At 45.5% G+C, this 23,831-nt stretch overlaps 9 non-coding genes across 9 annotated transcripts; all 9 read right to left on the bottom strand.

Annotated features, from left to right (window-relative positions):
* Positions 1-43: 43 nt before the first annotated feature.
* LOC130327406 (U2 spliceosomal RNA) lies at positions 44-234 on the bottom strand. Its single transcript, XR_008871790.1, has one exon. It is a non-coding gene; the product is annotated as a U2 spliceosomal RNA (small nuclear RNA).
* Positions 235-2,313: 2,079 nt separating this feature from the next.
* LOC130327404 (U2 spliceosomal RNA) lies at positions 2,314-2,504 on the bottom strand. The gene has a single exon (XR_008871789.1). It is a non-coding gene; the product is annotated as a U2 spliceosomal RNA (small nuclear RNA).
* A 2,088-nt stretch (positions 2,505-4,592) lies between these two features.
* Positions 4,593-4,783, bottom strand: LOC130327413 (U2 spliceosomal RNA). The gene has a single exon (XR_008871797.1). It is a non-coding gene; the product is annotated as a U2 spliceosomal RNA (small nuclear RNA).
* A 2,096-nt stretch (positions 4,784-6,879) lies between these two features.
* Positions 6,880-7,070, bottom strand: LOC130327412 (U2 spliceosomal RNA). Its single transcript, XR_008871796.1, has one exon. It is a non-coding gene; the product is annotated as a U2 spliceosomal RNA (small nuclear RNA).
* A 2,098-nt stretch (positions 7,071-9,168) lies between these two features.
* On the bottom strand, positions 9,169-9,356 carry LOC130327409 (U2 spliceosomal RNA). The gene has a single exon (XR_008871793.1). It is a non-coding gene; the product is annotated as a U2 spliceosomal RNA (small nuclear RNA).
* Positions 9,357-16,284: 6,928 nt separating this feature from the next.
* LOC130327403 (U2 spliceosomal RNA) lies at positions 16,285-16,475 on the bottom strand. The gene has a single exon (XR_008871788.1). It is a non-coding gene; the product is annotated as a U2 spliceosomal RNA (small nuclear RNA).
* A 2,087-nt stretch (positions 16,476-18,562) lies between these two features.
* On the bottom strand, positions 18,563-18,753 carry LOC130327411 (U2 spliceosomal RNA). Its single transcript, XR_008871795.1, has one exon. It is a non-coding gene; the product is annotated as a U2 spliceosomal RNA (small nuclear RNA).
* A 2,092-nt stretch (positions 18,754-20,845) lies between these two features.
* Positions 20,846-21,036, bottom strand: LOC130327410 (U2 spliceosomal RNA). The gene has a single exon (XR_008871794.1). It is a non-coding gene; the product is annotated as a U2 spliceosomal RNA (small nuclear RNA).
* A 2,085-nt stretch (positions 21,037-23,121) lies between these two features.
* LOC130327408 (U2 spliceosomal RNA) lies at positions 23,122-23,312 on the bottom strand. Its single transcript, XR_008871792.1, has one exon. It is a non-coding gene; the product is annotated as a U2 spliceosomal RNA (small nuclear RNA).
* Between the last annotated feature and the right edge of the window lie 519 nt (positions 23,313-23,831).

The following is a 23,831-nucleotide window of genomic DNA, read 5'->3' as shown; positions in this document are numbered from 1 at the left end:
GGTAGCAATGAAAGTAGGAATCTTTCTTTTTAACCCTGTAAGGGGGTGGTGCACTGTACCCGAAGATACTGCCATATCGGGTCAATGCATAGGGCGACGGAAGCAAGCTTCGAAATCGGCCCCCGTTCTCAAAAATCCATTTAATATATGGTCCCCAGATAGGGGACGTATCAGATATTAAACTGATAAGAACAGATACTACACTTGATCTTAGCCAAAAGGCCGAGAAGCGATAACCGTGAAAGGGGCGGGCCCAACAAGGTCCCCTTCATGGGCACTATCACTGCTTGCTGTCAGGGAGGCTGCCAGACAATTTTCCATGCACACTCTGGGCTGGGGGGCAGTCAACCACCAGTACACACAGCAGAACCTAAACCCATACCATTATTGCTAAGCAGCAAGACAGGGGCCCATTGCACTCCCACGGGGCCTTTTTAAATGCAATCCATAACCCGGATTTGCCAGGAACCCTTCTTACTCCTCCTACTTGCATGTGACACTGGGCTTAGGATCTGCATAGGAAACACACACACAAGCACACACCTACCTTTGTTGCCTGCAGATGCCTCCTTGGCTGTCCCCAAACGGTATCAAACCAACACCCACGGGAAGCTGTAAGCATAGAGGACATGCCTGCACCCCATTGGACTTACCTGTGTGGGTTAAATCCGGGTTATTTGACAACCTATGGCGGTGATGGTTCTGCTCAGGCAGAGCAGTGCTGATGCTCCTCATAAAGCTGTCGCTGCTGTGAAGGTTCTAGGTGACATCACAAATCCCTTTGGTTACATACACAACAAAGCTGGGTTGTTGTTGTTTACACTCTGCAAGGCCTGTGGAAGTGAGTGACATCATAGCACTGTAGTTCTGAGGGTTCAAGATGGATGCAACAATCTCCTGTTGCTTCTATGAAGGCCGTAATAGACGACATCACCAAACAGCTCCATAGTCACATACACAGCAAAGGAGAGATGTTGTTTACACCTAGTGATGTCAGTGGTATTGAGTGACATCACAGCACAGTGCTAAGGCTCCTGGGCCTGGACACAGCAGCGGCTGCAATATCTCAACGGAGAATACGTTTATATCTATGTGTGTGTGTGCGCATATATATATATATATATATATATATATATATATATATATTTCTCCGCCGAAATCACTTTTAAACCCATTTCCACCTTTTTTTCCCTTCTCTTCCTCTTACTTTTTTTTCACGTTTTTTTACGTTTTTCTCCTTTTCGCCTCTTTTCTGGGCGTATTATTCTTCTTTTTCTTCTTTTTTTTCGTCTAATGCATACCCCATCAGTGCAGCAATGCTTATTCAATACCGCCAGCAGATGGAGACACTGGGGGATAATTTTCTAAGGATTTATACTGATTTTTCCTGTCTGAATTTGTCGCACAGAAAGTTGCAGGCCAAATATGTGTGACATTTCTGCGACTTTAGCTTCTAGAGCATTTTTACAACATTATACATAGGTGCTGAATACATAAAAAGCGACTGTTCAGCGACAGACAAGTCGCATCGGCTGAAAGTAGGCCAGAATGTCAGTCCATGTTGGAGCAGGTTTAGATACAGTCTAAAGCATAGATCTCAAAGTCTGTGCACAGAATTTAGCAAGGGCCTCGCACCTTCTGATGCATCAGGTAGGTGCACAATAGCATAGCCTAACCCTCTGTACTTTGGTCTATATTGATGCGGGACATAGACAGCCAGCTGATGACCAATCCATTAGTGCAATGGATGGCTGGAAGCATTTGTCTTTGCCTTTGCAATACCACAGAAGCAATGCATGGTCAATGTACAGCAATGACACACCTGTGTGAACAGCCAGGAGACCCCCCCCCCCCCCCCCATGTTATGTTACATAGTTACATAGTTAGTACGGTCGAAAAAAGACATATGTCCATCACGTTCAACCAGGGAATTAAGGGGTAGGGGTGTGGCGCGATATTGGGGAAGGGATGAGATTTTATATTTCTTCATAAGCATTAATCTTATTTTGTCAATTAGGAACATTCAGCACCCACCCGCTATCAAGGCAGCTGCCTATCATGTCATGCCCTACCTGCACAGGTGTGCTGGCTACTCAAATGATCCAATTAAGGAGGCCATTTAGTCAGCAGCAGCAGAAGTCCTGTGCCTGGACGCTCCAACAGGGGCCAGACACAAGCAGAAGCAGAAGCAGCAGAAGCACCACCTTTTGTTTTTTGGCTGCAGCAGCAGCAAGGCCCACAGGGCTGGCTAGCTGGCTAGCCAGCAAGCAGGTAGCAATGAAAGTAGGAATCTTTCTTTTTAACCCTGTAAGGGGGTGGTGCACTGTACCCGAAGATACTGCCATATCGGGTCAATGCATAGGGCGACGGAAGCAAGCTTCGAAATCGGCCCCCGTTCTCAAAAATCCATTTAATATATGGTCCCCAGATAGGGGACGTATCAGATATTAAACTGATAAGAACAGATACTACACTTGATCTTAGCCAAAAGGCCGAGAAGCGATAACCGTGAAAGGGGCGGGCCCAACAAGGTCCCCTTCATGGGCACTATCACTGCTTGCTGTCAGGGAGGCTGCCAGACAATTTTCCATGCACACTCTGGGCTGGGGGGCAGTCAACCACCAGTACACACAGCAGAACCTAAACCCATACCATTATTGCTAAGCAGCAAGACAGGGGCCCATTGCACTCCCACGGGGCCTTTTTAAATGCAATCCATAACCCGGATTTGCCAGGAACCCTTCTTACTCCTCCTACTTGCATGTGACACTGGGCTTAGGATCTGCATAGGAAACACACACACAAGCACACACCTACCTTTGTTGCCTGCAGATGCCTCCTTGGCTGTCCCCAAACGGTATCAAACCAACACCCACGGGAAGCTGTAAGCATAGAGGACATGCCTGCACCCCATTGGACTTACCTGTGTGGGTTAAATCCGGGTTATTTGACAACCTATGGCGGTGATGGTTCTGCTCAGGCAGAGCAGTGCTGATGCTCCTCATAAAGCTGTCGCTGCTGTGAAGGTTCTAGGTGACATCACAAATCCCTTTGGTTACATACACAACAAAGCTGGGTTGTTGTTGTTTACACTCTGCAAGGCCTGTGGAAGTGAGTGACATCATAGCACTGTAGTTCTGAGGGTTCAAGATGGATGCAACAATCTCCTGTTGCTTCTATGAAGGCCGTAATAGACGACATCACCAAACAGCTCCATAGTCACATACACAGCAAAGGAGAGATGTTGTTTACACCTAGTGATGTCAGTGGTATTGAGTGACATCACAGCACAGTGCTAAGGCTCCTGGGCCTGGACACAGCAGCGGCTGCAATATCTCAACGGAGAATACGTTTATATCTATGTGTGTGTGTGCGCATATATATATATATATATATATATATATATATATATATATTTCTCCGCCGAAATCACTTTTAAACCCATTTCCACCTTTTTTTCCCTTCTCTTCCTCTTACTTTTTTTTCACGTTTTTTTACGTTTTTCTCCTTTTCGCCTCTTTTCTGGGCGTATTATTCTTCTTTTTCTTCTTTTTTTTCGTCTAATGCATACCCCATCAGTGCAGCAATGCTTATTCAATACCGCCAGCAGATGGAGACACTGGGGGATAATTTTCTAAGGATTTATACTGATTTTTCCTGTCTGAATTTGTCGCACAGAAAGTTGCAGGCCAAATATGTGTGACATTTCTGCGACTTTAGCTTCTAGAGCATTTTTACAACATTATACATAGGTGCTGAATACATAAAAAGCGACTGTTCAGCGACAGACAAGTCGCATCGGCTGAAAGTAGGCCAGAATGTCAGTCCATGTTGGAGCAGGTTTAGATACAGTCTAAAGCATAGATCTCAAAGTCTGTGCACAGAATTTAGCAAGGGCCTCGCACCTTCTGATGCATCAGGTAGGTGCACAATAGCATAGCCTAACCCTCTGTACTTTGGTCTATATTGATGCGGGACATAGACAGCCAGCTGATGACCAATCCATTAGTGCAATGGATGGCTGGAAGCATTTGTCTTTGCCTTTGCAATACCACAGAAGCAATGCATGGTCAATGTACAGCAATGACACACCTGTGTGAACAGCCAGGAGACCCCCCCCCCCCCCCCCATGTTATGTTACATAGTTACATAGTTAGTACGGTCGAAAAAAGACATATGTCCATCACGTTCAACCAGGGAATTAAGGGGTAGGGGTGTGGCGCGATATTGGGGAAGGGATGAGATTTTATATTTCTTCATAAGCATTAATCTTATTTTGTCAATTAGGAACATTCAGCACCCACCCGCTATCAAGGCAGCTGCCTATCATGTCATGCCCTACCTGCACAGGTGTGCTGGCTACTCAAATGATCCAATTAAGGAGGCCATTTAGTCAGCAGCAGCAGAAGTCCTGTGCCTGGACGCTCCAACAGGGGCCAGACACAAGCAGAAGCAGAAGCAGCAGAAGCAGCAGCAGCACCACCTTTTGTTTTTTGGCTGCAGCAGCAGCAAGGCCCACAGGGCTGGCTAGCTGGCTAGCCAGCAAGCAGGTAGCAATGAAAGTAGGAATCTTTCTTTTTAACCCTGTAAGGGGGTGGTGCACTGTACCCGAAGATACTGCCATATCGGGTCAATGCATAGGGCGACGGAAGCAAGCTTCGAAATCGGCCCCCGTTCTCAAAAATCCATTTAATATATGGTCCCCAGATAGGGGACGTATCAGATATTAAACTGATAAGAACAGATACTACACTTGATCTTAGCCAAAAGGCCGAGAAGCGATAACCGTGAAAGGGGCGGGCCCAACAAGGTCCCCTTCATGGGCACTATCACTGCTTGCTGTCAGGGAGGCTGCCAGACAATTTTCCATGCACACTCTGGGCTGGGGGGCAGTCAACCACCAGTACACACAGCAGAACCTAAACCCATACCATTATTGCTAAGCAGCAAGACAGGGGCCCATTGCACTCCCACGGGGCCTTTTTAAATGCAATCCATAACCCGGATTTGCCAGGAACCCTTCTTACTCCTCCTACTTGCATGTGACACTGGGCTTAGGATCTGCATAGGAAACACACACACAAGCACACACCTACCTTTGTTGCCTGCAGATGCCTCCTTGGCTGTCCCCAAACGGTATCAAACCAACACCCACGGGAAGCTGTAAGCATAGAGGACATGCCTGCACCCCATTGGACTTACCTGTGTGGGTTAAATCCGGGTTATTTGACAACCTATGGCGGTGATGGTTCTGCTCAGGCAGAGCAGTGCTGATGCTCCTCATAAAGCTGTCGCTGCTGTGAAGGTTCTAGGTGACATCACAAATCCCTTTGGTTACATACACAACAAAGCTGGGTTGTTGTTGTTTACACTCTGCAAGGCCTGTGGAAGTGAGTGACATCATAGCACTGTAGTTCTGAGGGTTCAAGATGGATGCAACAATCTCCTGTTGCTTCTATGAAGGCCGTAATAGACGACATCACCAAACAGCTCCATAGTCACATACACAGCAAAGGAGAGATGTTGTTTACACCTAGTGATGTCAGTGGTATTGAGTGACATCACAGCACAGTGCTAAGGCTCCTGGGCCTGGACACAGCAGCGGCTGCAATATCTCAACGGAGAATACGTTTATATCTATGTGTGTGTGTGCGCATATATATATATATATATATATATATATATATATATATATATATTTCTCCGCCGAAATCACTTTTAAACCCATTTCCACCTTTTTTTCCCTTCTCTTCCTCTTACTTTTTTTTCACGTTTTTTTACGTTTTTCTCCTTTTCGCCTCTTTTCTGGGCGTATTATTCTTCTTTTTCTTCTTTTTTTTCGTCTAATGCATACCCCATCAGTGCAGCAATGCTTATTCAATACCGCCAGCAGATGGAGACACTGGGGGATAATTTTCTAAGGATTTATACTGATTTTTCCTGTCTGAATTTGTCGCACAGAAAGTTGCAGGCCAAATATGTGTGACATTTCTGCGACTTTAGCTTCTAGAGCATTTTTACAACATTATACATAGGTGCTGAATACATAAAAAGCGACTGTTCAGCGACAGACAAGTCGCATCGGCTGAAAGTAGGCCAGAATGTCAGTCCATGTTGGAGCAGGTTTAGATACAGTCTAAAGCATAGATCTCAAAGTCTGTGCACAGAATTTAGCAAGGGCCTCGCACCTTCTGATGCATCAGGTAGGTGCACAATAGCATAGCCTAACCCTCTGTACTTTGGTCTATATTGATGCGGGACATAGACAGCCAGCTGATGACCAATCCATTAGTGCAATGGATGGCTGGAAGCATTTGTCTTTGCCTTTGCAATACCACAGAAGCAATGCATGGTCAATGTACAGCAATGACACACCTGTGTGAACAGCCAGGAGACCCCCCCCCCCCCCCCCCCCCATGTTATGTTACATAGTTACATAGTTAGTACGGTCGAAAAAAGACATATGTCCATCACGTTCAACCAGGGAATTAAGGGGTAGGGGTGTGGCGCGATATTGGGGAAGGGATGAGATTTTATATTTCTTCATAAGCATTAATCTTATTTTGTCAATTAGGAACATTCAGCACCCACCCGCTATCAAGGCAGCTGCCTATCATGTCATGCCCTACCTGCACAGGTGTGCTGGCTACTCAAATGATCCAATTAAGGAGGCCATTTAGTCAGCAGCAGCAGAAGTCCTGTGCCTGGACGCTCCAACAGGGGCCAGACACAAGCAGAAGCAGAAGCAGCAGAAGCAGCAGCAGCACCACCTTTTGTTTTTTGGCTGCAGCAGCAGCAAGGCCCACAGGGCTGGCTAGCTGGCTAGCCAGCAAGCAGGTAGCAATGAAAGTAGGAATCTTTCTTTTTAACCCTGTAAGGGGGTGGTGCACTGTACCCGAAGATACTGCCATATCGGGTCAATGCATAGGGCGACGGAAGCAAGCTTCGAAATCGGCCCCCGTTCTCAAAAATCCATTTAATATATGGTCCCCAGATAGGGGACGTATCAGATATTAAACTGATAAGAACAGATACTACACTTGATCTTAGCCAAAAGGCCGAGAAGCGATAACCGTGAAAGGGGCGGGCCCAACAAGGTCCCCTTCATGGGCACTATCACTGCTTGCTGTCAGGGAGGCTGCCAGACAATTTTCCATGCACACTCTGGGCTGGGGGGCAGTCAACCACCAGTACACACAGCAGAACCTAAACCCATACCATTATTGCTAAGCAGCAAGACAGGGGCCCATTGCACTCCCACGGGGCCTTTTTAAATGCAATCCATAACCCGGATTTGCCAGGAACCCTTCTTACTCCTCCTACTTGCATGTGACACTGGGCTTAGGATCTGCATAGGAAACACACACACAAGCACACACCTACCTTTGTTGCCTGCAGATGCCTCCTTGGCTGTCCCCAAACGGTATCAAACCAACACCCACGGGAAGCTGTAAGCATAGAGGACATGCCTGCACCCCATTGGACTTACCTGTGTGGGTTAAATCCGGGTTATTTGACAACCTATGGCGGTGATGGTTCTGCTCAGGCAGAGCAGTGCTGATGCTCCTCATAAAGCTGTCGCTGCTGTGAAGGTTCTAGGTGACATCACAAATCCCTTTGGTTACATACACAACAAAGCTGGGTTGTTGTTGTTTACACTCTGCAAGGCCTGTGGAAGTGAGTGACATCATAGCACTGTAGTTCTGAGGGTTCAAGATGGATGCAACAATCTCCTGTTGCTTCTATGAAGGCCGTAATAGACGACATCACCAAACAGCTCCATAGTCACATACACAGCAAAGGAGAGATGTTGTTTACACCTAGTGATGTCAGTGGTATTGAGTGACATCACAGCACAGTGCTAAGGCTCCTGGGCCTGGACACAGCAGCGGCTGCAATATCTCAACGGAGAATACGTTTATATCTATGTGTGTGTGTGCGCATATATATATATATATATATATATATATATATATATATATATATATATTTCTCCGCCGAAATCACTTTTAAACCCATTTCCACCTTTTTTTCCCTTCTCTTCCTCTTACTTTTTTTTCACGTTTTTTTACGTTTTTCTCCTTTTCGCCTCTTTTCTGGGCGTATTATTCTTCTTTTTCTTCTTTTTTTTCGTCTAATGCATACCCCATCAGTGCAGCAATGCTTATTCAATACCGCCAGCAGATGGAGACACTGGGGGATAATTTTCTAAGGATTTATACTGATTTTTCCTGTCTGAATTTGTCGCACAGAAAGTTGCAGGCCAAATATGTGTGACATTTCTGCGACTTTAGCTTCTAGAGCATTTTTACAACATTATACATAGGTGCTGAATACATAAAAAGCGACTGTTCAGCGACAGACAAGTCGCATCGGCTGAAAGTAGGCCAGAATGTCAGTCCATGTTGGAGCAGGTTTAGATACAGTCTAAAGCATAGATCTCAAAGTCTGTGCACAGAATTTAGCAAGGGCCTCGCACCTTCTGATGCATCAGGTAGGTGCACAATAGCATAGCCTAACCCTCTGTACTTTGGTCTATATTGATGCGGGACATAGACAGCCAGCTGATGACCAATCCATTAGTGCAATGGATGGCTGGAAGCATTTGTCTTTGCCTTTGCAATACCACAGAAGCAATGCATGGTCAATGTACAGCAATGACACACCTGTGTGAACAGCCAGGAGACCCCCCCCCCCCCCCCCCCATGTTATGTTACATAGTTACATAGTTAGTACGGTCGAAAAAAGACATATGTCCATCACGTTCAACCAGGGAATTAAGGGGTAGGGGTGTGGCGCGATATTGGGGAAGGGATGAGATTTTATATTTCTTCATAAGCATTAATCTTATTTTGTCAATTAGGAACATTCAGCACCCACCCGCTATCAAGGCAGCTGCCTATCATGTCATGCCCTACCTGCACAGGTGTGCTGGCTACTCAAATGATCCAATTAAGGAGGCCATTTAGTCAGCAGCAGCAGAAGTCCTGTGCCTGGACGCTCCAACAGGGGCCAGACACAAGCAGAAGCAGAAGCAGCAGAAGCAGCAGCAGCACCACCTTTTGTTTTTTGGCTGCAGCAGCAGCAAGGCCCACAGGGCTGGCTAGCTGGCTAGCCAGCAAGCAGGTAGCAATGAAAGTAGGAATCTTTCTTTTTAACCCTGTAAGGGGGTGGTGCACTGTACCCGAAGATACTGCCATATCGGGTCAATGCATAGGGCGACGGAAGCAAGCTTCGAAATCGGCCCCCGTTCTCAAAAATCCATTTAATATATGGTCCCCAGATAGGGGACGTATCAGATATTAAACTGATAAGAACAGATTTTTTTTTTTTTTTTTTTTTTTTTTATAAACCTTCAGGTTTAGACTAAACACCACTTAGATAACGCGTCATTTTTGACTCATGGTAAAGTCTAACTCATCATTAGGTCATTCTTTATTTGTTCAAAGCAAATTCAAAACAAATTCAAATACCATCACCATTACACCCTTACAACATGTCTCCACTTCAAAAATTTCCATATCCCCTCTGCATCTATTTCACCTAATTTCTTTTTATCACGTAAATAAACGGTGTACAACCTATCCAGAATCATTCTTAAACTTCCTTCCACAGTCACATCTTTTCTCTTAAACACATATAAATTTCTAACATCCCACAAGACTTCCTTCACAATCGCCAACAACACAAACAACACCCTTTCATTCTTTCTTCCAATCATACTAAGACCAAACATCACAACCTCATATGACAACCTATTTATCCCAGTCAACTCCTTACACAACAGACCTATCCCTCTCCATACATTCTGAGCCATGTCACAATTCCAAATCACATGCATCACACTTTCAACCCCACTACAATCTTCCCTCGGACATATTTCACTCCTTCCAATTCCTCTATTCCTTTGGAACTCTCTTACTGGTAAGGCTCCATGCAAACACTGCCATCCTATCTCTCTCTGTCTATTTGATATTCCATCTGTCATTAAACTCTTCCACACCTTAGACACATCCTGGCCTCTTACCATATTAATCGGACACTCCACCTCACTTGCGGCGACATACCCAAACACATTCTTCTTACTTTCAAACAACTCCTTTCTCACACCAATCAACCTATAACTCTCCAAAAACTTTTCCACATACAAATACCAACTCGGGCACACAAACGCATAAGGCACTCTCAAATCTCTCTCCAGCCAACCTAATTTGCATAACACACGCCCACCTAAATATCTCAACATACATGCAAAATTCTTTTCTCCTCTCATCATCCTTCTAACCGCAAACACCACATTCACCCCCAAATACACATCTAGATTTGGAAATCCCATTCCACCCTTACTACCATCCTTCATCACAACTTCTCTCCTCACTCTTTCCACTTTTGTACCCCAAAAAAACACAAACAAAATTCTTTTTAACTTCCTTAAAACCATATAACTTGGCGGAAACACTATTGCCACATACAATAAAATAGGCAATATTACACTTTTCACAACCAGCACTTTCCCAACCATAGACAAATCTCTCAACCTCCAAAGACTCAATTTTTTGGACACTCTCTTCTCTGCATCATCCCAACTTTCTCTCCCATCCAATCTTTCATCCATTTTAACACCTAAAACCTGAATACCACCTTCAATATTCTTCATACCCACATCCTCACTTCCTTGCATACTACCAAAACATTTATACTCACTTTTGTCCCAATTCACCTTAAACCCAGACGCTCCACAAAACAATCCAACTAGTAACTTTGCCCTTCTCATAACAGCCACAGACTCTCCCAAAATACACACATCATCCATGTAGGCCAAAACTTTGACTTCTCTCCCACCACTCCCTGGAATTTTTAACCCTCTAACACACTTATCCCGCCGCAACATCCCCAACAATGGCTCCACAGCACATACAAAAGCCATAGGGGACAACGGACAACCCTGCCTTACACCAGAACATACTTTCACCTTCTCAGACATCCAACCATTTATCAAAACCTTACTATATACTCCATCATACAGCATCCTTACAACATTTACAAAATCCCCCGGGAATCCCATTCTCACTAATACTCTAAACAAAAACCTATGTGACAGACGATCAAACGCCTTTTCAAAATCTATCGACATCACTCTAACCTCCTGTTTCCTACTCATACTATCCCATAACAAATCTCTCAACAAACACAAATTTTCATTTATTCTTCTCCCAGGCACTCCACACACTTGTTCTTCTCCAATCACCTGCTCAACCACATCTCTCATCCTATTTGTAATTATTTTAGCAAACACCTTATAATCTACATTCAACAAAGTTATCGGCCTCCAATTCCTCACATCATTCACATCACCTTTCTTATAAATCAACACAACCACTCCACTCTTCATACTTTCCACCATTCTCTCCTTCCTCCACATATACCTATACACTTCCACCAAATCATCCTTCACAACATCCCAAATCCAAGCATAAAATTCAACAGGCAACCCATCCTCTCCAGGCGTTTTATTTCTTGACATACTATCCACAGTCCTCTTCACTTCCTCCTCTCCAATCTCTCTCATCAGAGTCCCATATTCACTACCATCCACCCTCTTATCAAGCACTCTCAACACTTCATCCTGCAAGTCCTCTTCGCAATCTTTTACCGCATACAACTCTTCATAAAAATTTTTAACCACTCCCAACACAGCTTTACCTTTAACCAGACAGCCATCATCATCATACACTCTTACCATATCCTCTCTCTTCCCAATAACTTTTTTAAAGAAATATCTCGAACATTTCTCATCTTTCTCTAACTTATCAAGTTTTGCTTGATACATCAACTCTTTACCTTTCTCATTCAACCAATTTTTTAGATCACTCTTCACAACCTCAATCTGCTCACCCACACTCCAGCCATACTTCTTTAACTTATTGAGAAACACCAATCTTTTATTCAACCATTCATACTTCTTCTTCCTCCCAGCATTCCGCTTATATCCCTCTCTTTTAAAGAAAACTTTTGTTTGACCCTTAACCCATTCCCACCAACACAATATATCAGGAAAATCATTCTTTTTCTTACACCAACTCCTATACTTATTAACATATCTATCATACACTCCTTCCACTTCCAACAATTTAACATTTAATTTCCATACACCCCTCCCACTCACACAATCTGCATCCAATACTAACTCACAACACACATACTCATGATCTGAATATCCTACTTTTTCTTGCATATAATTCTTACATAACACACCCTTAGACACAAAACACATATCAAGTCTGGAACTATGACTTCCACTATCAGAATAATATGTATCTAACAAAGGACACACTCCACACGCTTCAGCCACATCCTTTAACTTAAAGTCACACACCATACTTTTAAGAATATTCCCAGATACATCCACATTCCCCTCAATTTCACAATTGAAATCCCCCACCCACACCAAAGGTATTTTACCCGGCAGAAACCTCTTAATTACCTCCAACAACCCCACCCGCTCCTCCCTCCTTACCGGCGCATACACATTTATCAACCTAAATTTAACCCCCTGCACCTTAACCTCCACCATGATACACCTCCCCTCCTCTATTACCACATAACTACAAACTTCAAACTTAAAGCTCTTAAAAAGCACCCCTACCCCATCATTCCTATTATGCCCAGACACCGACCAAACAGCAGGACCATAAGCCCATTCTCCCTTCCCCGGAATATCATTTAGCCCACATTCCTGCAAACAAATAATGTCCGCTTTTTTCCCTGCCAAGTCCTCCAAAATTACTGTCCTTCTGACTTTACTTCTAAAGACTCTAACGTTTATAGAACCGACTAAAAAAGACATACCACCATCTTAACAACCCTAAGGAAGAATTTGACAGAAAAGAAGAAAGTTATTTAGGTAGCTTTCCTCAGCGGTATGGGAGAAGCTTCTCCCGCAGAGCACACATCCATGTCGCTCTCAGATAGCGGTTGATACCGATTGTCCGTAGCCACCAGCGTCGACTCCATCTGTCCACCAGAAAGCTTCCTGGCCGTCTTCTTGGGGGGACGAAAAAGATCAAAGTCATCCTCTCTCTCTCTATGTCTCTCCTCACGGTCTTCACCCTCAGAAGAAGACCACTCTTTAATTTGCGGCGACTCCTCAGCCGGGGGACTGGGAGCATCCTCAATCTCCCCTTCTTCCACTTGCACCGCCACTTGCTCCTCCACCACCTTCACTTGCTCCTCTACCACCACAGGACTCTGTACCTCTCCAATAATAACGCTCTCTCTTGCAGGAACCACTGCAGCCGCCCTCCTCCTCTCCACCATTTCCTCTTCCATTCTCCTCTCCTCCTCCCTCCTCTTCAACACTGGACAGTTCTTGTACACATGGCCAGCTTCCCCACATAGGTCACAGGTCCTCGGGTGTGGACATGCACCCGCCTCATGCCCCGGTTGCTTACAGTTCCTGCATTTCTTACTGCCAGGGCAGGCCTCCTTCACATGTCCAAACAATAGACAATTTCTACAGAAAGATGGCTGTCCGTAGTAATAGAGATAACCTCTGAAACCAGCAATGGTAAAGTTCGCCGGAGGGTGCTTAACGCCTCCAATGCAATCTCCATCAAGCCGCAACTTCACAAAGAACTTATACGTGCCATTAAATACACCAATGCTGCTTGTCTGCTTAGTACCACCAGCAATAGACTCACAATAGATGCTCAAGAAGTTCTTAATCATAGAGACATCAACAAACGGATTGTACATGTGGATAAACAAAGTCTTTGTCCCCATTTCAAAAAGGGGATAAAAGGACACATCCCGCAAAACCTCACTTCCACTGTTCCGTTTTAAGCACTCATAAAAGTTCTGGCAGTCAGCATCATATAAGAAGGACACGTCATAAATACCTTGGCGCTTGTTCTTCTGGACACAAAAGAGGTCGCTCAAGGAAAATCCTGCCAGTCGCTCCACAATGGTATGGCCGATGTATTCAATGCTGTTTCTTAGACGATCCGTGGTTAGCACCTTGATGCGTACGGTCTTCTCCACTGCAGACATGTTGGATCCAGCCATCTTTCCAAATCTGTCGGTAACGAGTACCACAGTCTTGATCACCTACGCAGCTAGTCGCGGCGCAGTTCACTCGCACCCTCAGCGCCGACCGAGGCAATAAACCCCGATCTTAGCCAAAAGGCCGAGAAGCGATAACCGTGAAAGGGGCGGGCCCAACAAGGTCCCCTTCATGGGCACTATCACTGCTTGCTGTCAGGGAGGCTGCCAGACAATTTTCCATGCACACTCTGGGCTGGGGGGCAGTCAACCACCAGTACACACAGCAGAACCTAAACCCATACCATTATTGCTAAGCAGCAAGACAGGGGCCCATTGCACTCCCACGGGGCCTTTTTAAATGCAATCCATAACCCGGATTTGCCAGGAACCCTTCTTACTCCTCCTACTTGCATGTGACACTGGGCTTAGGATCTGCATAGGAAACACACACACAAGCACACACCTACCTTTGTTGCCTGCAGATGCCTCCTTGGCTGTCCCCAAACGGTATCAAACCAACACCCACGGGAAGCTGTAAGCATAGAGGACATGCCTGCACCCCATTGGACTTACCTGTGTGGGTTAAATCCGGGTTATTTGACAACCTATGGCGGTGATGGTTCTGCTCAGGCAGAGCAGTGCTGATGCTCCTCATAAAGCTGTCGCTGCTGTGAAGGTTCTAGGTGACATCACAAATCCCTTTGGTTACATACACAACAAAGCTGGGTTGTTGTTGTTTACACTCTGCAAGGCCTGTGGAAGTGAGTGACATCATAGCACTGTAGTTCTGAGGGTTCAAGATGGATGCAACAATCTCCTGTTGCTTCTATGAAGGCCGTAATAGACGACATCACCAAACAGCTCCATAGTCACATACACAGCAAAGGAGAGATGTTGTTTACACCTAGTGATGTCAGTGGTATTGAGTGACATCACAGCACAGTGCTAAGGCTCCTGGGCCTGGACACAGCAGCGGCTGCAATATCTCAACGGAGAATACGTTTATATCTATGTGTGTGTGTGCGCATATATATATATATATATATATATATATATATATATATATATATATATTTCTCCGCCGAAATCACTTTTAAACCCATTTCCACCTTTTTTTCCCTTCTCTTCCTCTTACTTTTTTTTCACGTTTTTTTACGTTTTTCTCCTTTTCGCCTCTTTTCTGGGCGTATTATTCTTCTTTTTCTTCTTTTTTTTCGTCTAATGCATACCCCATCAGTGCAGCAATGCTTATTCAATACCGCCAGCAGATGGAGACACTGGGGGATAATTTTCTAAGGATTTATACTGATTTTTCCTGTCTGAATTTGTCGCACAGAAAGTTGCAGGCCAAATATGTGTGACATTTCTGCGACTTTAGCTTCTAGAGCATTTTTACAACATTATACATAGGTGCTGAATACATAAAAAGCGACTGTTCAGCGACAGACAAGTCGCATCGGCTGAAAGTAGGCCAGAATGTCAGTCCATGTTGGAGCAGGTTTAGATACAGTCTAAAGCATAGATCTCAAAGTCTGTGCACAGAATTTAGCAAGGGCCTCGCACCTTCTGATGCATCAGGTAGGTGCACAATAGCATAGCCTAACCCTCTGTACTTTGGTCTATATTGATGCGGGACATAGACAGCCAGCTGATGACCAATCCATTAGTGCAATGGATGGCTGGAAGCATTTGTCTTTGCCTTTGCAATACCACAGAAGCAATGCATGGTCAATGTACAGCAATGACACACCTGTGTGAACAGCCAGGAGACCCCCCCCATGTTATGTTACATAGTTACATAGTTAGTACGGTCGAAAAAAGACATATGTCCATCACGTTCAACCAGGGAATTAAGGGGTAGGGGTGTGGCGCGATATTGGGGAAGGGATGAGATTTTATATTTCTTCATAAGCATTAATCTTATTTTGTCAATTAGGAACATTCAGCACCCACCCGCTATCAAGGCAGCTGCCTATCATGTCATGCCCTACCTGCACAGGTGTGCTGGCTACTCAAATGATCCAATTAAGGAGGCCATTTAGTCAGCAGCAGCAGAAGTCCTGTGCCTGGACGCTCCAACAGGGGCCAGACACAAGCAGAAGCAGAAGCAGCAGAAGCAGCAGCAGCACCACCTTTTGTTTTTTGGCTGCAGCAGCAGCAAGGCCCACAGGGCTGGCTAGCTGGCTAGCCAGCAAGCAGGTAGCAATGAAAGTAGGAATCTTTCTTTTTAACCCTGTAAGGGAGTGGTGCACTGTACCCGAAGATACTGCCATATCGGGTCAATGCATAGGGCGACGGAAGCAAGCTTCGAAATCGGCCCCCGTTCTCAAAAATCCATTTAATATATGGTCCCCAGATAGGGGACGTATCAGATATTAAACTGATAAGAACAGATACTACACTTGATCTTAGCCAAAAGGCCGAGAAGCGATAACCGTGAAAGGGGCGGGCCCAACAAGGTCCCCTTCATGGGCACTATCACTGCTTGCTGTCAGGGAGGCTGCCAGACAATTTTCCATGCACACTCTGGGCTGGGGGGCAGTCAACCACCAGTACACACAGCAGAACCTAAACCCATACCATTATTGCTAAGCAGCAAGACAGGGGCCCATTGCACTCCCACGGGGACTTTTTAAATGCAATCCATAACCCGGATTTGCCAGGAACCCTTCTTACTCCTCCTACTTGCATGTGACACTGGGCTTAGGATCTGCATAGGAAACACACACACAAGCACACACCTACCTTTGTTGCCTGCAGATGCCTCCTTGGCTGTCCCCAAACGGTATCAAACCAACACCCACGGGAAGCTGTAAGCATAGAGGACATGCCTGCACCCCATTGGACTTACCTGTGTGGGTTAAATCCGGGTTATTTGACAACCTATGGCGGTGATGGTTCTGCTCAGGCAGAGCAGTGCTGATGCTCCTCATAAAGCTGTCGCTGCTGTGAAGGTTCTAGGTGACATCACAAATCCCTTTGGTTACATACACAACAAAGCTGGGTTGTTGTTGTTTACACTCTGCAAGGCCTGTGGAAGTGAGTGACATCATAGCACTGTAGTTCTGAGGGTTCAAGATGGATGCAACAATCTCCTGTTGCTTCTATGAAGGCCGTAATAGACGACATCACCAAACAGCTCCATAGTCACATACACAGCAAAGGAGAGATGTTGTTTACACCTAGTGATGTCAGTGGTATTGAGTGACATCACAGCACAGTGCTAAGGCTCCTGGGCCTGGACACAGCAGCGGCTGCAATATCTCAACGGAGAATACGTTTATATCTATGTGTGTGTGTGCGCATATATATATATATATATATATATATATATATATATATATTTCTCCGCCGAAATCACTTTTAAACCCATTTCCACCTTTTTTTCCCTTCTCTTCCTCTTACTTTTTTTTCACGTTTTTTTACGTTTTTCTCCTTTTCGCCTCTTTTCTGGGCGTATTATTCTTCTTTTTCTTCTTTTTTTTCGTCTAATGCATACCCCATCAGTGCAGCAATGCTTATTCAATACCGCCAGCAGATGGAGACACTGGGGGATAATTTTCTAAGGATTTATACTGATTTTTCCTGTCTGAATTTGTCGCACAGAAAGTTGCAGGCCAAATATGTGTGACATTTCTGCGACTTTAGCTTCTAGAGCATTTTTACAACATTATACATAGGTGCTGAATACATAAAAAGCGACTGTTCAGCGACAGACAAGTCGCATCGGCTGAAAGTAGGCCAGAATGTCAGTCCATGTTGGAGCAGGTTTAGATACAGTCTAAAGCATAGATCTCAAAGTCTGTGCACAGAATTTAGCAAGGGCCTCGCACCTTCTGATGCATCAGGTAGGTGCACAATAGCATAGCCTAACCCTCTGTACTTTGGTCTATATTGATGCGGGACATAGACAGCCAGCTGATGACCAATCCATTAGTGCAATGGATGGCTGGAAGCATTTGTCTTTGCCTTTGCAATACCACAGAAGCAATGCATGGTCAATGTACAGCAATGACACACCTGTGTGAACAGCCAGGAGACCCCCCCCCCCCCCCCATGTTATGTTACATAGTTACATAGTTAGTACGGTCGAAAAAAGACATATGTCCATCACGTTCAACCAGGGAATTAAGGGGTAGGGGTGTGGCGCGATATTGGGGAAGGGATGAGATTTTATATTTCTTCATAAGCATTAATCTTATTTTGTCAATTAGGAACATTCAGCACCCACCCGCTATCAAGGCAGCTGCCTATCATGTCATGCCCTACCTGCACAGGTGTGCTGGCTACTCAAATGATCCAATTAAGGAGGCCATTTAGTCAGCAGCAGCAGAAGTCCTGTGCCTGGACGCTCCAACAGGGGCCAGACACAAGCAGAAGCAGAAGCAGCAGAAGCAGCAGCAGCACCACCTTTTGTTTTTTGGCTGCAGCAGCAGCAAGGCCCACAGGGCTGGCTAGCTGGCTAGCCAGCAAGCAGGTAGCAATGAAAGTAGGAATCTTTCTTTTTAACCCTGTAAGGGGGTGGTGCACTGTACCCGAAGATACTGCCATATCGGGTCAATGCATAGGGCGACGGAAGCAAGCTTCGAAATCGGCCCCCGTTCTCAAAAATCCATTTAATATATGGTCCCCAGATAGGGGACGTATCAGATATTAAACTGATAAGAACAGATACTACACTTGATCTTAGCCAAAAGGCCGAGAAGCGATAACCGTGAAAGGGGCGGGCCCAACAAGGTCCCCTTCATGGGCACTATCACTGCTTGCTGTCAGGGAGGCTGCCAGACAATTTTCCATGCACACTCTGGGCTGGGGGGCAGTCAACCACCAGTACACACAGCAGAACCTAAACCCATACCATTATTGCTAAGCAGCAAGACAGGGGCCCATTGCACTCCCACGGGGCCTTTTTAAATGCAATCCATAACCCGGATTTGCCAGGAACCCTTCTTACTCCTCCTACTTGCATGTGACACTGGGCTTAGGATCTGCATAGGAAACACACACACAAGCACACACCTACCTTTGTTGCCTGCAGATGCCTCCTTGGCTGTCCCCAAACGGTATCAAACCAACACCCACGGGAAGCTGTAAGCATAGAGGACATGCCTGCACCCCATTGGACTTACCTGTGTGGGTTAAATCCGGGTTATTTGACAACCTATGGCGGTGATGGTTCTGCTCAGGCAGAGCAGTGCTGATGCTCCTCATAAAGCTGTCGCTGCTGTGAAGGTTCTAGGTGACATCACAAATCCCTTTGGTTACATACACAACAAAGCTGGGTTGTTGTTGTTTACACTCTGCAAGGCCTGTGGAAGTGAGTGACATCATAGCACTGTAGTTCTGAGGGTTCAAGATGGATGCAACAATCTCCTGTTGCTTCTATGAAGGCCGTAATAGACGACATCACCAAACAGCTCCATAGTCACATACACAGCAAAGGAGAGATGTTGTTTACACCTAGTGATGTCAGTGGTATTGAGTGACATCACAGCACAGTGCTAAGGCTCCTGGGCCTGGACACAGCAGCGGCTGCAATATCTCAACGGAGAATACGTTTATATCTATGTGTGTGTGTGCGCATATATATATATATATATATATATATATATATATATATATATATATATATTTCTCCGCCGAAATCACTTTTAAACCCATTTCCACCTTTTTTTCCCTTCTCTTCCTCTTACTTTTTTTTCACGTTTTTTTACGTTTTTCTCCTTTTCGCCTCTTTTCTGGGCGTATTATTCTTCTTTTTCTTCTTTTTTTTCGTCTAATGCATACCCCATCAGTGCAGCAATGCTTATTCAATACCGCCAGCAGATGGAGACACTGGGGGATAATTTTCTAAGGATTTATACTGATTTTTCCTGTCTGAATTTGTCGCACAGAAAGTTGCAGGCCAAATATGTGTGACATTTCTGCGACTTTAGCTTCTAGAGCATTTTTACAACATTATACATAGGTGCTGAATACATAAAAAGCGACTGTTCAGCGACAGACAAGTCGCATCGGCTGAAAGTAGGCCAGAATGTCAGTCCATGTTGGAGCAGGTTTAGATACAGTCTAAAGCATAGATCTCAAAGTCTGTGCACAGAATTTAGCAAGGGCCTCGCACCTTCTGATGCATCAGGTAGGTGCACAATAGCATAGCCTAACCCTCTGTACTTTGGTCTATATTGATGCGGGACATAGACAGCCAGCTGATGACCAATCCATTAGTGCAATGGATGGCTGGAAGCATTTGTCTTTGCCTTTGCAATACCACAGAAGCAATGCATGGTCAATGTACAGCAATGACACACCTGTGTGAACAGCCAGGAGACCCCCCCCCCCATGTTATGTTACATAGTTACATAGTTAGTACGGTCGAAAAAAGACATATGTCCATCACGTTCAACCAGGGAATTAAGGGGTAGGGGTGTGGCGCGATATTGGGGAAGGGATGAGATTTTATATTTCTTCATAAGCATTAATCTTATTTTGTCAATTAGGAACATTCAGCACCCACCCGCTATTAAGGCAGCTGCCTATCATGTCATGCCCTACCTGCACAGGTGTGCTGGCTACTCAAATGATCCAATTAAGGAGGCCATTTAGTCAGCAGCAGCAGAAGTCCTGTGCCTGGACGCTCCAACAGGGGCCAGACACAAGCAGAAGCAGAAGCAGCAGAAGCAGCAGCAGCACCACCTTTTGTTTTTTGGCTGCAGCAGCAGCAAGGCCCACAGGGCTGGCTAGCTGGCTAGCCAGCAAGCAGGTAGCAATGAAAGTAGGAATCTTTCTTTTTAACCCTGTAAGGGGGTGGTGCACTGTACCCGAAGATACTGCCATATCGGGTCAATGCATAGGGCGACGGAAGCAAGCTTCGAAATCGGCCCCCGTTCTCAAAAATCCATTTAATATATGGTCCCCAGATAGGGGACGTATCAGATATTAAACTGATAAGAACAGATACTACACTTGATCTTAGCCAAAAGGCCGAGAAGCGATAACCGTGAAAGGGGCGGGCCCAACAAGGTCCCCTTCATGGGCACTATCACTGCTTGCTGTCAGGGAGGCTGCCAGACAATTTTCCATGCACACTCTGGGCTGGGGGGCAGTCAACCACCAGTACACACAGCAGAACCTAAACCCATACCATTATTGCTAAGCAGCAAGACAGGGGCCCATTGCACTCCCACGGGGCCTTTTTAAATGCAATCCATAACCCGGATTTGCCAGGAACCCTTCTTACTCCTCCTACTTGCATGTGACACTGGGCTTAGGATCTGCATAGGAAACACACACACAAGCACACACCTACCTTTGTTGCCTGCAGATGCCTCCTTGGCTGTCCCCAAACGGTATCAAACCAACACCCACGGGAAGCTGTAAGCATAGAGGACATGCCTGCACCCCATTGGACTTACCTGTGTGGGTTAAATCCGGGTTATTTGACAACCTATGGCGGTGATGGTTCTGCTCAGGCAGAGCAGTGCTGATGCTCCTCATAAAGCTGTCGCTGCTGTGAAGGTTCTAGGTGACATCACAAATCCCTTTGGTTACATACACAACAAAGCTGGGTTGTTGTTGTTTACACTCTGCAAGGCCTGTGGAAGTGAGTGACATCATAGCACTGTAGTTCTGAGGGTTCAAGATGGATGCAACAATCTCCTGTTGCTTCTATGAAGGCCGTAATAGACGACATCACCAAACAGCTCCATAGTCACATACACAGCAAAGGAGAGATGTTGTTTACACCTAGTGATGTCAGTGGTATTGAGTGACATCACAGCACAGTGCTAAGGCTCCTGGGCCTGGACACAGCAGCGGCTGCAATATCTCAACGGAGAATACGTTTATATCTATGTGTGTGTGTGCGCATATATATATATATATATATATATATATATATATATATATATTTCTCCGCCGAAATCACTTTTAAACCCATTTCCACCTTTTTTTCCCTTCTCTTCCTCTTACTTTTTTTTCACGTTTTTTTTACGTTTTTCTCCTTTTCGCCTCTTTTCTGGGCGTATTATTCTTCTTTTTCTTCTTTTTTTTCGTCTAATGCATACCCCATCAGTGCAGCAATGCTTATTCAATACCGCCAGCAGATGGAGACACTGGGGGATAATTTTCTAAGGATTTATACTGATTTTTCCTGTCTGAATTTGTCGCACAGAAAGTTGCAGGCCAAATATGTGTGACATTTCTGCCACTTTAGCTTCTAGAGCATTTTTACAACATTATACATAGGTGCTGAATACATAAAAAGCGACTGTTCAGCGACAGACAAGTCGCATCGGCTGAAAGTAGGCCAGAATGTCAGTCCATGTTGGAGCAGGTTTAGATACAGTCTAAAGCATAGATCTCAAAGTCTGTGCACAGAATTTAGCAAGGGCCTCGCACCTTCTGATGCATCAGGTAGGTGCACAATAGCATAGCCTAACCCTCTGTACTTTGGTCTATATTGATGCGGGACATAGACAGCCAGCTGATGAACCAATCCATTAGTGCAATGGATGGCTGGAAGCATTTGTCTTTGCCTTTGCAATACCACAAGAAGCAATGCATGGTCAATGTACAGCAATGACACACCTGTGTGAACAGCCAGGAGACCCCCCCATGTTATGTTACATAGTTACATAGTTAGTGCGGTCGAAAAAAGACATATGTCCATCACGTTCAACCAGGGAATTAAGGGGTAGGGGTGTGGCGCGATATTGGGGAAGGGATGAGATTTTATATTTCTTCATAAGCATTAATCTTATTTTGTCAATTAGGAACATTCAGCACCCACCCGCTATCAAGGCAGCTGCCTATCATGTCATGCCCTACCTGCACAGGTGTGCTGGCTACTCAAATGATCCAATTAAGGAGGCCATTTAGTCAGCAGCAGCAGAAGTCCTGTGCCTGGACGCTCCAACAGGGGCCAGACACAAGCAGAAGCAGAAGCAGCAGAAGCAGCAGCAGCACCACCTTTTGTTTTTTGGCTGCAGCAGCAGCAAGGCCCACAGGGCTGGCTAGCTGGCTAGCCAGCAAGCAGGGTAGCAATGAAAGTAGGAATCTTTCTTTTTAACCCTGTAAGGGGGGTGGTGCACTGTACCCGAAGATACTGCCATATCGGGGTCAATGCATAGGGCGACGGAAGCAAGCTTCGAAATCGGCCCCGTTCTCAAAAATCCATTTAATATATGGTCCCCAGATAGGGGACATATCAGATATTAAACTGATAAGAACAGATACTACACTTGATCTTAGCCAAAAGGCCGAGAAGCGATAACCGTGAAAGGGGCGGGCCCAACAAGGTCCCCTTCATGGGCACTATCACTGCTTGCTGTCAGGGAGGCTGCCAGACAATTTTCCATGCACACTCTGGGCTGGGGGGCAGTCAACCACCAGTACACACAGCAGAACCTAAACCCATACCATTATTGCTAAGCAGCAAGACAGGGGCCCATTGCACTCCCACGGGGCCTTTTTAAATGCAATCCATAACCCGGATTTGCCAGGAACCCTTCTTACTCCTCCTACTTGCATGTGACACTGGGCTTAGGATCTGCATAGGAAACACACACACAAGCACACACCTACCTTTGTTGCCTGCAGATGCCTCCTTGGCTGTCCCCAAACGGTATCAAACCAACACCCACGGGAAGCTGTAAGCATAGAGGACATGCCTGCACCCCATTGGACTTACCTGTGTGGGTTAAATCCGGGTTATTTGACAACCTATGGCGGGTGATGGTTCTGCTCAGGCAGAGCAGTGCTGATGCTCCTCATAAAGCTGTCGCTGCTGT

The sequence above is a fragment of the Hyla sarda genome, unplaced genomic scaffold, assembly GCF_029499605.1.
Source record: "Hyla sarda isolate aHylSar1 unplaced genomic scaffold, aHylSar1.hap1 scaffold_2986, whole genome shotgun sequence".
NCBI classification, from domain to species: Eukaryota; Metazoa; Chordata; class Amphibia; order Anura; family Hylidae; genus Hyla; species Hyla sarda.
Note: the sequence above shows the minus strand (reverse complement) of the source record. Positions and strands in the feature narration are given on the sequence as shown.